The sequence below is a fragment of the Hypanus sabinus genome, chromosome 4 (genome assembly GCF_030144855.1).
Source record: "Hypanus sabinus isolate sHypSab1 chromosome 4, sHypSab1.hap1, whole genome shotgun sequence".
Taxonomy (NCBI): Eukaryota; Metazoa; Chordata; class Chondrichthyes; order Myliobatiformes; family Dasyatidae; genus Hypanus; species Hypanus sabinus.
The window spans coordinates 101,650,888-101,666,293 of NC_082709.1; positions in this window are offsets into that span (position 1 = coordinate 101,650,888).

Consider the following 15,406-nt stretch of genomic DNA (forward strand, 5'->3'; position numbering starts at 1 on the left):
AGAGAACGTACAGACTCCTTACAGGAAACCCATGTGGTCATGGAGAGAATGTACAGACTACTTACAGGAAACCCGCATTGTCATGGAGAGAACGTACAGACTGCTTACAGGAAATCCACATGGTCACGGAGAGAACGAACAAAGTCCTTACAGTAAACCCACGTTGTCATGGAGAGAACGTACATACTCCTTACAGGAAATGCACATGGTCACGGAGAAAACGTAGGGATTACTTACAGGAAACCCACGTGGTCAGGTAGAGAACGTACAGACTCCTTACAGGAAACCCACATGGTCACGGAGAGAACGTATAGACTCCTTACTGGAAACCCACGTGGTCACGGACAGAACGTACAGACTACTTACAGGAAACCCGCATTGTCACGGAGAGAACGAACAGACTCCGTACAGGAAACCCCCATAGTCACGGAGAGAACGAACAGTCTCCTTACAAGAAACCCGCGTGGTCACGGAGAGAACGTACAGACTCCTCACAGGAAACCCGCGTGGTCACGGAGAGAACTAACAGACTCCGTACAGGAAACCCACGTGGTCACGGAGAGAACGTACAGTCTCCTTACAGGAAACCCACGTGGTCACGGAGAAAACGTACAGACTACTTTCAGGAAACCGACGTGGTCACGGAGAGAACGTGCAGACTCCTTACAGGAAACCCACATGGTCACGGAGAGAACGTACAGACTGCTTACAGGAAACCCACGTGGTCATGGAGAGAACTTACAGACTCCTTACAGGAAAGCCACAATGTCACAGAGAGAACGTACAGACAATTTACAGGGAATCCTCGTGGTCATGGAGAGAACGTAGAGACTCCGTACAGGAAACCCCATGGTCACGGAGAGAACGTACAGATTTCTTACAGGAAACCCACGTGGTCACGAAGAGAATGAACAGACTACTTACAGGAAACACACGACGTGACGGAGAGAACGTACAGACTACTTACAGGAAACACACGTGGTGACAGAGAGAACGTATGGACTACTTACACGAAACCCACGTGGACTCGGAGAGAATGAACAGTCTCCTTACAGGAAACACACGTGGTGATGGAGAGAACGTACAGACTACTTACAGGAAACACATGTGGTGACGGAGAGAACATACAGACTCCTTACAGGAAACCCACGTGGTCACGGAGAGAGTGTACCGACTACTTACAGGAAACCCACGTGGTCACGGAGAGAACGAACAGTCTCCTTACAGGAAAACCAAGTGGTCACGGAGAGAACGTATAGACTCCTTACTGGAAACCCTAGTGGTCATGGAGAGAACGTACAGACTCCTTACAGGAAATCCACGTGGTCACGGAGAGAACGAACAGAGTCCTTACAGTAAACCCACGTGGTCATGGAGAGAATGTACATACTCCTTACAGGAAATGCACGTGGTCACGGAGAGAACGTACAGATTACTTACAGGAAACCCACGTGGTCAGGTAGAGAACGTACAGACTCTTTACAGGAAACACACACGGTCACGGAGAGAACGTATGGACTCCTTACTGGAAACCCACGTGCTCACGGACAGAACGTACAGACTACTTACAGGAAACCCGCATTGTCACGGAGAGAACGAACAGACTCCGTACAGGCAACCCCCATAGTCACGGAGAGAACCTACAGACTCCGTACTGGAAACCCACGTGGTCACGGAGAGAACGTACAGATTCCTTACAGGAAACCTACACGGTCACGGAGAGAACGTACAGACTCCTTACAGGAAACCCACGTGGTCATGGAGAGAATGTCCAGACTACTTACAGGAAACCCGCATTGTCATGGAGAGAACGTACAGACTGCTTACAGGAAATCCACATGGTCACGGAGAGAACGTACAGATTCCTTACAGGAAACCTACACGGTCACGGAGAGAACCTACAGACTCCGTACAGGAAACCCCCATGGTCACGGAGAGAACGTATAGACTCCTTACTGGAAACCCTAGTGGTCACGGAGAGAACGTACAGACTTCTTACAGGAAACCCACGTGGTCACGGAGAGAACGTACAGATTTCTTACAGGAAACCCACGTGGTCACGAAGAGAATGAACAGACTACTTACAGGAAACACACGTGGTGACGGAGAGAACGTATGGACTACTTACACGAAACCCACGTGGACTCGGAGAGAACGAACAGTCTCCTTACAGGAAAACCACGTGGTCACGGAGAGAACGGACAGTCTCCTTACAGGAAAACCACATGGTCACGGAGAGAACGTACAGACTCCTTACAGGAAACCCACGTGGTGACGGAGAGAACGTACAGACTCCTTACAGGAAACCCACGTGGTCACGGAGAAAACGGACAGATTCCTTACAGGAAACCTACACGGTCACGGAGAGAACGTACAGACTCCTTACAGGAAATCCACGTGGTCACGGAGAGAACGTACAGACTCCTTACAGGAAATCCACGTGGTCATGGAGAGAACGAACAGACTCCGTACAGGAAACCCACGTGGTCACGGAGAGAACATACAGACTGCTTCCAGGAAACCCACGTGGTCACGGAGAGAACGTACAGACTACTTACAGGAAACCCTCTTTGTCACGGTGAGAACGTACAGACTCCGTACAGGAAACCCACGTGGTCACGGAGAGAATGTACAGACTGCTTACAGGAAACCCACGTGGTCATGGAGAGAACGTCCAGACTCCTTACAGGAAAGCCACAATGTCACGGAGAGAACGTACAGACAATTTACAGGGAATCCACGTGGTCACGGAGAGAACGTACAGACTCCTTACTGGAAACCCTAGTGGTCACGGAGAGAACGTACAGACTTCTTACAGGAAACCCACGTGGTCACGCAGAGAACGTACAGACGACTTATATGAAATCCACATGGTCACGGAGAGCACATACAGACTCCTTACAGGACACCTGAGTGGTTACGGTGAGAACGTACAGACTACTTACAGGAGACCCACGTGGTCACGGAGAGAATGTACAGTCTACTTAGAGGAAACCCACGTGGTCACGGAATGAATGTACAGTCTACTTAGAGGAAACCCACGTGGTCACGGAGAGAACGAACAGTCTCCTTACAGGAAACCCGCGTGGTCACGGACAGAACGTACAGACTCCTTACAGGAAACCCACGTGGTCATGGAGAGAATGTATAGACTCCTTACAGGCAGCAATGGAAATTGAAGATGGGTTACCTGTAATGTAAAGCATTGTGCTAACCACTACACTACTGTGACACGTGGCAGGGTTTGCTGGGAGTTGATGTGAGAGCGGCCTAATCCACACTGTATCTCTAAAAAATATACAACTACCTCATGTTTTTGCTCTCTGTTGCATGACTTAATTCTTATTGTAAATTATTGTAATGGTGTATGCCTTGCACTGTACTGCTACCACAAAAATGAATGAGGCACTTGAGGAGTATACGAAATGTAACTAAACAGTTAGGAAATAAATCAAAAGGGCTAAAAGAGGACATGAGGACATCCTAGCAGACAGCGTGAAGGAGAGTTCTAAGGGCTTCTGCAAACATGCTAAAAGCAAAAGGATAAAATTGTTCCTCTGAACGAGAAGAATAGTAATTCCTGCACAGAGCCAAATGAATTGGGGGGAGATGTTGTGTTTTTTTTCATCTGTAGTTACTCAGGAGATGAACACAGAAACTCTAGAAGTGTTGAAAGCAGCAACAAAGTCATGGACCCTATACAAATTACAGAGAGGGAGGTGGTTTGAGGCAAATTAGGGTGGATAAATCCCAAGTGCTTGACAAGGACCATATGGGGGACTTGCAGAAATTGCCAGAGCCCTAGCAGAGATATTTAAATTGTCTTTAGTGACCAGTGTAGTACTGGAGGGTAGCTAATGTTGTTCTGCTGTTTAAGAAAGGCTCTACGAATAAACCAGGCAATTATAAGCTGGGAGCCTGACACCAGTAGTGGGAAGGTGTTTGGAAGGTATTCCAAGGAAACAGAGAGACAGGGACTGATTAGGGATAGTCAGCATGGCTTTGTGCATGGTTCATCATGTCTAACCACTCTTACAGGGTTTTTTGATGAAGTTATCAGGAAAGTTGATGAAGTCAAGTCAGTGGAATGTTGTCTACATGGACTTTAGCAAGGCATTTGATGAGGTCCTGCATGGAGGTTGTTTGGGAAGTTTCAGATGCTTGGCTTTCAGGATGAGGTAGTAAACTGGATTAGACATTTGCTTTCCGGGAGGAGCCAGAGAGTGGTAGTAGATGGTTGCCTCACTGAGTGAAGGCCTGTGACTAGTGGAGTGTTGCAGGGATCAGTGCTGGGTCCATTGTTGCTTGTCGTCTATATCAACAATCTGGATGAATATGGTTAACTGGATCAGCAATTTTGCACTTTCCCTAGTTATTTCCCAGCCTATTCTTTCTTGCATGCCTATCAACTCCCCTAATTCTCCTGTCACCCACCCATACTAGTATGATATAACATGGCCAATTAACCTATTAGCCAGAGCACCCAGGGTTTGGGTGGGGGTTTGGTAGTAGGAACTCACACATTCAGAGAAGGTAACTGAGGAAGTCCAAAGTCCACACAAACAGTATCTGGTGTTAGCAACAAACCTGGGTCTCTTAACATTATAAAGCAGCAGCTCTATGAACTGCTTCACTCTGCACTTATTCTTTAAACTTTTTTTCTGATTTGGATCTAGTCACTCTGTCCAAGTGGATGTTTATAGTGTCAAACTCATCTTCCCTGATGGGAATATTCCAGTTTCAATGCCTGACCCACTCTATTTCCTTTGTACGACCTTACTCCTCATTTGCCATTTTCATCCCAAGCCTGCACTGTTCACACACAATTTGTAGTTTGATATATATATATATATGGAATGTACCCTGTAAATTCATGCAGACATCCACATCTGCCAAGTAATCTTTTAGTGTGGCTCGCAATTTTATTTTGTTTCTGCTCTTGAATTACAACATTCCTGCTCCTTTTATCCGATCTGATATGGAAGTTAACTGCTTATTTATTCAGTATTTTGTCCTTGTAGTTTCTTGTGTTCTGTTGTGAGTGCTGAACAAACCAGATGGAAATGGGGTCCAGAGCTGCCTCCCCCCGGGATCTATGCTGTTAATGAGAGAGAGAGAGAGAGTTGAAGAACAGAGGTAGAGACATCTTCTACAGATAAGAGAGAGAGAGAGGAATGATCTAAATATTCTGGCTTCTTCACTGATGGAAAGGTAAACAATCTTTTGGTTACAAGGACACTTCTTTGCTTGTTAACATTCTTGCTGGGACATCAGGGAGTGACCTAGTCTGATGGAAATATTGAGTTGATGGACGGCTGATACCCCGTCAGTGGGGATAAAAGACGGGTCTGCTGAGACACCTGCAGATGCACCAGTGGACACTGAAAGAGTGTTGTGCACCCACAGGAAGGTGGGGCCCAAGAAGATCGGTTCAGGAGAATCTGTCCGGAGCATGGTGGATGAAGGCAGACTGGTGGGGACTTGTGTATGTGTCCATCCTTGCCTGGGTGACGAGTCCATCACTGAGAACGGTCTAGCCTGGAATAGAAGGGTCATAACCGGTGACCCCAACGGTACAACGGAACAAGAAGATGACGGAAGGTTTACCTGCTGCAGCTGCTCATCTCTCTCTCTCTCTCCAACATTGCAACACACCAATAACTACCTCAACACAAACTGAACTGAACTCTATATTCTCTTATGACAATTCATTTACCCCTAGACTTTGATAGAGCTTGTTTTTACTGTTGATTCTGATTCCTACACTTCTGTATTTATTATTGCTAACCTGTTTTATATGTATATTTGCATTATTGATACTGTATTGTTTAGTTTACTAATAAACACCTTTAGTTACAGTACCACCAGACTCCAATGTATCCTTCCATTTCTGCTGGTGTGTTAACCCAGTTACGGGGTACATAACAGTTCCAGCTCATTCCAGCCTATGTTTTAAGGAGTACCAACTTTCTAATCAAGGATTTTTGTAGATCTGGGTTTGTTAAGCCCCAAATGAAAGTTTCCAGTAACTTTAAGTCCTCAAACCTGCATTTCTAAGCTGCATGTAGAAGTTACCTGGAGTCTCACTTACTTCTTTGTAATTTATATCTGTGCCTGTGTTGACCCGAAGTGTGTACTAAAATGTTCAATGATCATATCAGGAGTTTATCTTTGATACTACATATTCCCACCTGTTAAAAATGTTATGTTCTTTCTCATCCTATTCACAAAAGGACATAGCTGACCTTTCAATGTTTTCAGAAAACTACTGAATCATAGCGTGCATTTTTATTTACACTTCCTGCTGCTTCTGAAGTCACTGTCTGACAAAGGGTATGTGAAGGGGGATGACATGCTAATCAGAAGACAACTCTAGAGGTTATGAAGTCTACATCTATGAAATCATCAGGCCAGGGCTTATGAGTGAATTCAAAATAAAAAGCAACAAGATACCCTTTAGAAACCCTATCACAGTAAAAGGGTGTTAAAGTCATGCTGAGGGGTAGTTTGCAGCAACTTTTGTCAAACCCTTTAGTAGCAAAGCCCTTTGCATCAGATAGCCCGGGCAACATAGGTAAGCTGCCCTCACTAATCCCTCCCAAAAGTCTTTCTGCTCCTGGGTCCTCTGTTGGGCTATGGGGTGGGAGAATAGGGTAGTGACAGGAATTTTGAGCATTGGTAGTGCTGGTATTAGGGATGGAGTCGTGTTGGCATTTATAGTGGGTGGTGGGCTTGTTCATAGGGTCCCCACAGAGGGATCAAGAGGTGGGAGGTGGGCTATCAGACACTCATTTGGGCTATGATCTTGAGAAGACAGTCTGGGCCCCACCAAGCTCCCCAGAAGCAATCCAGCTGGACTTTAACCAATGCAGAAGCAAACTGCAACTCTCCCTAAGCACCGACGTTGCTCTGAATAGCCATTGACACCTGATAGTCTTAAATGAAATAAACAATATTATCCTCAGCAGGAGGACTGATCAAATGTTCAGGAGTGTGATACACATGGGAAGGGACCCAGTCACATTTATTGGACGGGTTTCAAGCCTATATGTTTCTAACAAATAGTCTCAGTGAGATGTAACTCAAAAGGTCAAAGGAAGAAGATAATTTTCTAAAACTTTCATCTGAAGGATTTAAGGATAGAATGCTATGTGGCATTGGACTTACAGTGCATTAGGGAAGAACCTTATTCCTTTCTCCCGTAAATTACAATATATCATCCATGATTACATCAGATAACATTGGATGGTATCTGAAGAGGGCATTGGAGCTGTGCTTAGCCCCACAGTCATGTGTGTATAGAGAGTAGAGGTGCACCTGCATTGATGATCAGAAAGAAGCAGATGCTGTTACCAGTCTTCACTGAGGACTGCCAATGCAGAAGTCAAGTGCCCAGAGGTACAGAGCCCCAGGGTTTTGAAGCTTGATAATGAGCTTGGATAGAATGATTGTGTTGAATGTATAGCTCCAGTGGATGAACAACAGCCTTATGTAGGAGATCCTGTTATGTAGAGCAAGTTAAGAGCCAGAGAAGTCCCATTTACTGTTGTCCTGTTGTGATGGTAGACACACTGGAACAGATCTAGATAAACTCTGAGGGAGGAGTTAATACGCACCAGAGTTCACTCTATGAACATTTGCATAAAAGTATTGAGCTTATTCAGGAGGGATGGGTCAATGCCTTTTATATTCTCCCATTATACCTTTTAAGTACCAATCCTGCACAGCTATCAACAGTCTACCTGTGATTCCAGTCTGAAACTGCCTCTTTGACCCCGTAATAGCCTTCTGGATGTCATAACTAGATTTCTGATATGACTTTGGGTTTCCAGCCTTAAATGCCACAGATCTAGTTCTCAGTAGATTACAAATCTCCTGGTTCATCCAGGGCTAGTGGCTGGGCAGGGCTCTGAATGTTTTTGTGTGAACACACGCGGCCATGTCCTTATGAAGTCAGTGATGACTGTGGCCTATTTATTTAGGTCTACTGATGAATCCTTGACATGGTTCAGTCCACCAACTGGAAGCTACCTCAAAATTGCTCCTTGTTTCTGAAGACCCCTCTTTCTAGACTTCTTCACTACAGCCCTCTTGCGTCGCCGTCTGTATACAGGCAGAAGGAGCACAGCCCAACTGGGGCACGAGTGTGCAAGCATGCGGACATCGGCCAGTTAGAACAGCAACAGGAGTTTAAAAGGAAGATAGCTATATAGAGTGGGCAACAGAGCAGCGGGCAATGGAGACAGAGTAGGAAGGAGGGCTTTGGCTCAATAGGGCTTTGGCAATAACGGGTCGAGGCGAGGTAGGTTATCTGTGTAGAATACAGACAGGAAGTATGTGTGTGAGGCCAGTGTTCTGTGCTCGGTGTCAGATGTGGGAAGTCCTGGAGACTCCCAGCCTCCCGGATGGCCATATCTGCACCAGGTGCATTGATCTGCAGCTCCTGAGGGACCGGGTTAGGGAACTGGAGATGTGGCTCTATGACCTTCATCTGGTCAGGGAGAGTGAAGTGGTGATAGAGAGGAGCTATAGGCAGGTAGTCATACCGGGGCCTGGGGAGACAGATAAGTGGGTAACAGTCAGGAGAGGGAAGGGCAAGAGTCAGATGCCAGAGAGTACCCCTGTGGCTGTCCCCCTTAACAATAAGCACTCCTGTTTGAGTACCATTGGGGTGACTGCCTACCTGGAGGAAGAAACAGTGATCGCGCCTCTGGCACAGAGTCTGGCCCTGTGGTTCAGAAGGGCAGGGAAGGGAAGAGGATGGCAGCAGTGATAGGGAACACTATAGTTAGGGGGTCAGACAGGCGATTCTGAAAGAAACACAGATGGTAGTTTGCCTCCCAAGTGCCAGGGTCCAGGGTGTTTCTGATCACATCCATGATATCCTGAAGTGGGAAGGAGAACAGCCAGAGGTTGTGGTACATATTGGTACCAATGACATAGGTAGGAAAAGGGAGGAGGTCCTGAAAACAGACCACAGGAACTTAGGAAGAAAGTTGAGAAGCAAGACCTCAAAGGTAATAATCTCGGGATTACTGCCTGTGCCGTGCAACAGTGAGTACAGGAATAGAATGAGTGGAGGATAAATGCGTGGCTGACAGATTGGAGCAGAGGGCAGGGATTCAGATTTCTGGATCATTGGGACCTCTTTTGGGGCAGACATGACCTGTGCAAAAAGGACGGGTTGCACTTGAACCCCAGGGGGACCAATATCCTGGCTACTGGGGAGAGTTTAAACTAGAATTGCTGGGGAGTGGGAACCGAACTGAAGAGACAGAGGAAGAGGTGGTTGGCTCACAAATAGAGAAAGCTTGGAGAGAGTGCGAGAGGGAGGATAGGCAGATGACAGAGAAAGGATATGCTCAGACCAATGGTTTGAGATGTGTCTATTTTAATGCAAGGAGTATTATGACAAAGCAGATGAGCTTAGAACATGGATCAGTACTTGGAGCTATGATGTTGAGGCCATTACAGAGACTTGGATGGTTCAGGTGCAGGAATAGTTACTTCCAGTGCCAGGCTTTAGATGTTTCAGAAAGGATAGGGAGGGAGGCAAAAGAAGTGGGGATGGCACTGTTGATCAGAGATAGTGACACGGCTACAGAAAAGAAAAGGAGAAAAGGATTGTCTACTGAGTCTCTGTTGGTGGAAGTTAGAAACAGGAAGGGTCAATAACTCGACTGGGTGTTTTTTATAGACCACCCGATAGTAACAGGGACATCAAGGAGCAGATATAGAGACAGATTCTGGAAAGAAGTAATAACAACAGGGTTGTTGTGGTGGGAGATTTTAATTTCCCAAATATCAATTGGCATCTCCCTAGAGTGAGGGGTTCAGATGGAGTGGAGTTTGTTAGGTGTGTTCAGGAAGGTTTCTTGAAACAATACTTAGATAAGCCTAGAAGATAAGCTGTTCTGGATCTGGAATTGGGAAATGAACCTGGTCCCTCGCCAGGTGTTAGATCTCTCAGTGGGAGAACATTTTGGAAATAGTGATCACAATTCTATTTCCTTTGCCGTAGCATTGGAGAAGGATAGGAAGAAATGAGTTAGGAAAGTGTTTAATTGGAGTAAGGGGAAATAGGAGGCTATCAGGCAGGAACTTGAAAGCATTAATTGGAAATCGATGTTCTCAGGGAAATGTATGGAAGAAATGTGGCAAATGTTCAGGGGATATTTGCATGGAGTTCTGCATAGGTACATCCCAATGAGATAGGGAAAGGATGGTAGGATACAGGAACCATGGTGTACAAAGGCTGTTGAAAATCTAGTCAAGAAGAAAAGCTTATAAATGGTTCAAAAAACTAGGTATTGACAAAAATCTAGAAGATTATAAGGCTAGCAGGAAGGAGCTTAAGAATGAAATTAGGAGAGCCAGAAGGGGCCATGAGAAGGCCTTGGCAGACAGGATTAAGGAAAACCCCAAGGCATTCTGCAAGTATGTGAAGAGCATGATGATAAGACATGAGAGAATAAGACCAATTAAGTCTGACAGTGGAAAAGTTTGTATGGAATTGGAGGAGACAGCAGAGGTACTCAATGAATACTTTGCTTCAGTATTCATTACAGAAAAGGATCTTGGTGATTGTAGGGATGACACAGTGGACTGAAAAGCTTGAGCATGTAGGTATTAAGGAAAAGGATGTGTTGGAGCTTTTGGAAAACATCAAGTTGGATAAGTCACCTAGACCGGATAAGATGTAACCCAGGCTACTGTGGGAAGCAAGTGAGGAGATTGTTGAGCCTCTGGCAATGAGCTTTGCATCATCAATGGGAACGGGAGAGTTTCCGGAGGATTGGACGGTTGCGGATGTTGTTCCTTTATTCAAGAAAGAGTGTAGAGATAGCACAGGAAATTAAAGACCAGTGAGTCTCAGTGGTTGGTAAGTTGATGGAGAAGATCCTGAGAGGCAGGATTTATGAACATTTGGAGAGGCATAATATGATTAGGAATAGTCAGCATGGCTTTGTCAAGGCAGGTCTCCAAGAACTCCAGTGGGGTCTGACCAGAGTCCTATATAGCTGCAACATTACCTCTCGGCTCTTAAACTCAATTCCATGATTGACGAAACCCAATGCACTGTATGCCTTCTTAACCACAGTCAACCTGCGTAGAAGCTTGGAGTGACCTATGGACTTGGACCCCAAGTTCCCTCTGATCCTCCACACAGCCAACAGTCTTGCTATATTCTGCCATTATATTTGACCTACCAAAATGAACCACCTCATATTTATCTGGGTTGAACTCTATCTGCCACTTCTCAGCCCAATTTTGCATCCTATCAATGTCCTGTTGTAACCTCTGACAGCCCTCTACACTATCGACAACACCCCCAACCTTTGTGTCATCAGCATATTTACTAACCCATCCCTCCACTTCCTCATCCAGGTCATTTATAAAAATCACAAAGAGTAGGGGTCCCAGAACAGATCCCTGAGGCACACCACTGGTCACTGGCCTCCATGCAGAATATGAACAATCTACAACCACTCTTTGCCTTCTGTGGGCAAGCTAGTTCTGGATCCACAAAGCAATGTCCCCTTGGATCCCATGCCTCCTTACTTTCTCAATAAGCCTTGCATGGGGTACCTTATCAAATGCCTTGCTGAAATCCATATACACTACATTTATGGCTCTACTTTCATCAATGTGCTTAGTCACATCCTCAAAAAATTCAGTCAGGCCCTTAAGGCACAACCTGCCTTTGACAAAGCCATGCTGACTATTCTTAATCATATTATGCCTCTCCAAATGTTCATAAATCCTTCCTCTCAGGATCTTCTCCATCAACTTACCAACCACTGAAGTAAGACTCTCTGGTCTATAATTTCCTGGGCTATCCCTACTCTCTTTCTTGAATAAATGAACAACATCCACAACCCTCCAATCCTCCAGTCTCCCGGAACCTCTCCTGTCCTAATTAATGATGCAAAGATCATTGCCAGAGGCTCAGCAATCTCCTCTCTTGCTTCCCACAGTAGCCTTGGGTACATCCTGTTTGATCCCAGTGACTTATCTAACTTGATGTTTTCCAAAAGCTCTAGCACATCCTCTTCCTTAATATCTACATGCTCAAGCTTTTCAGTTTGCTGCAAGACATCCCTACAATCGCCAAGATTCTTTTCCTTAGTGAATACTGAAGTAAGGTATTCATTAAGTACCTCTGCTATCTCCTCCAGTTCCATACAGACTTTTCCACTGTCACACTTGATTGGTCCTATTCTCTTGTGTCTTATCCTCTTGCTCTTCACATGCCTGTAGAATGCCTTGGGGTTTTCCTTAATCCTGTCTGCCAAGGCTTCTCATGGCCCCTTCTGGCTCTCCTAATTTCATTCTGAAGCTCCTTCCTGCTAGCCTTATAATCTTCTGGATCTCTATCATTACCTAGTTTTTTGAACCTTTCGTAAGCTTTTCTTTTCTTCTTGACTAGATTTACAACAGCCTTTGTTCACAAGGATATTGCCTGCATTGGGGAGCATGCCTTATGAGAATAGGTTGAGTGAACTTGGCTTTTTCTCCTTGGAGCAATGGAGGATGAAAGGTGACCTGATAGAGGTGAATAAGATGATGAGGGGCATTGATCATGTGGATAGTCAGAGGCTTTTACTCCGGCTGAAATGGCTAGCATGAAAGGGCACAGTTCTAAGGTGCTTTGAAGTAGGTACTGAGGAGATGTCATGGGTAAGCTTCTTACGCAGAGAGTGGTGAGTGCATGGAATGGGCCGCCGGCGATGGTGGTGGAGGCGGATACGATAGGGTCTTGTAAGAGGCGCCTGGATAGGTACATGGAGCTTAGAAAAACAGAGGGCTATGTGTAACCCTAGGTAATTTCTAAGGTAAGAACATGTTTGGTGCAGCTTTGTGGGCCGAGGACATGTATTCTGCTGTAGGTTTTCTATGTTTCTATGTTAGATGGCTAGATTTACCCAGGTGCCACTGAAGGAAGACAGAGGAGGTGTTCTTGATGGCCGGCGATGTTGAGTTCTATAGTTTTGCAGGTGATGTGCTGATAGAAGGTAGGCAGAGACACCTTCCAGATAACATGATTAAAGTCTTCCAACATGAAGTGACAGGTGTCAGGCTACACCATTTCCTTTTTTGTTGATTACAGCTCTTGTTTCCTCAAGAGCTAGTTTGATGTCTGCCTGAGGTGAGATATTGACTGCAGTGTGGATAATAGCAGAGAACGTAGGTGGAAGGTAGAAGTTTGATTGCCAGATGATGTGTGTAATTTAGGTTTAATATGATTTTCTTGTAAATGCTTATATGATGCTCCGTCCCTGCGATGCTGCTGCAAGCAAGCTTTTCATTGCACATATGCAAATGACAATTATCCACTTTGACTTTGTTGTATTATTGTAGAGTTATAAAGCACTACTGCTCAGAAACAGGCCCTTTGGCCCATCTAGTTCATGCTTAACCCGGTTGATTTGCACCTGGACCCTAGCCCATCATACCCCGCCAATCCATATACTTACTCAAACTTCCCTTAAATGTTGAAATCAACCTCACTGAAAGATCGTTCCACACTCTCACCATCCTCTGAGTAAAGCCACATGACAGTGAGAGGAGGAATGGAATGAGGTGGAGGATAAATGCGTGGCTGAGGGATTGGAGCAGGGGGCAGGGATTCAAGTTTCTGGATCTTTGGGGCAGGTGGGACCTGTACAAAAAGGACCGGTTGCAGTTGAATCCTAGGGGGCAAATATCCTGGTGGGGAGATTTGCTAAGGCTACTGGGGAGACTTTAAACTAGAATGGTTGGGGGGTGGGAATCAGTTTGAAGAGACTAGGAGAGAGGAGGTTTGTTCACAAATAGAGAAAGCTTGTAGACAGTGTGTGAGGGAGGATAGGCAGGTGACAGAGAAGGGGAGCGCTCAGACCAAAGATGAAGGGGAGAAGGAAGAAAAAGATAATAAAGTTGTTTGCACCGTTAGGGATAAACAGAGAGTTAGAGGTGGAGAATTTCTTAAATGCATCTATTTTAATGCTAAGAGCATTGTAAGAAAGGTGGATGAGCTTAGAGCATGGATTGATACCTGGAAATATGATGTTGTAGCTATTAGTGAAACATGGTTGCAGGAGGGGTGTGATTGGCAACTAAATATTCCTGGATTTAGTTGCTTCAGGTGTGGTAGAATTGGAGGGACAAGAGGGGGAGGAGTTGACGTCAATGGTGGGTAAATTAATGGAAAGTATTCTTAGAGATGGTATATATAATTATCTGGATAGACAGGGCCTGATTAGGAACAGTCAACATGGATTTGTGCATGGAATGTCATGTTTGACAAATCCTATTGAATTTTTTGAAGAGGTTACTAGGAAAGTTGATGAGGGTAAAGCAGTGGATGTTGTCTATATGGACTTCAGTAAGGCCTTTGACAAGGTTCCACGCGAAAGGTTAGTTAGGAAGCTTCAATTGTTAGGTATTAATTTTGAAGTAGTAAAATGGATTCAACAGTTGGCTGGATGGGAGATGCCAGAGAGTAGTGGTGGATAACTGTTTGTCAGGTTGGAGGCCGGTGACTAGTGGTGTGCCTCAGAGATCTGTATTGGGTCCAATGTTGTTTCTTATATACATTAATGATCTGGATGATGGGGTGGTAAATTGGATTAGTAAGTATGCAGATGATACTAAGATAGGTGGTGTTGTGGATAATGAAGTAGGTTTTCAAAGCTTGCTGAGAGATTTAGGCCACATTAGAAGAATAAGCTGAAAGATGGCAGATGGAGTTTCATGCTGATAAGTGTGGGGTGCTACATTTTGGTAGGAATAATCCAAATAGGACATACATGGTAAATGGTAGGGCATTGAAGAATGCAGTAGAACAGAGTGATCTAGGAATAATGGTGCATAGTCCCCTGAAGGTGGAATCTCATGTGGATAGGGTGGTAAAAAAAGCTTTTGGTGTGCTAGCCTTTATAATTCAGAACATTGAGTATAGAAGTTGGGATGTAATGTTAAAATTGTACAAGGCATTGGTGAGGCCAAATTTGGAGTATTGTGTACAGTTCTGGTCACTGAATTATAGGAAAGATATCAACAAAATAGAGAGAGTACAGAGGAGATTTACTAGAATGTTACCTGGGTTTCAGCACCTAAGTTACAGAGAAAGTTTGAACAAGTTAGGTCTTTATTCTTTGGAGTGTAGAAGGTTGAGGGGGGACTTGATAGAGATATTTAAAATTATGAGGGGGATAGACAGAGTTGACATGGATAGGCTTTTTCCATTGAGAGTAGGGGAGATTCAAACGAGAGGACATGATTTGAGAGTTAAGGGGAAAAAGTTTAGGGGTAACACAAGGGGGAATTTCTTTACTCAGTGAGTGGTAGCTGTGTGGAATGAGCTTCCAGTAGAAGTGGTAGAGGCAGGTTTGATATTGTCATTTAAAGAAAAATTGGATAG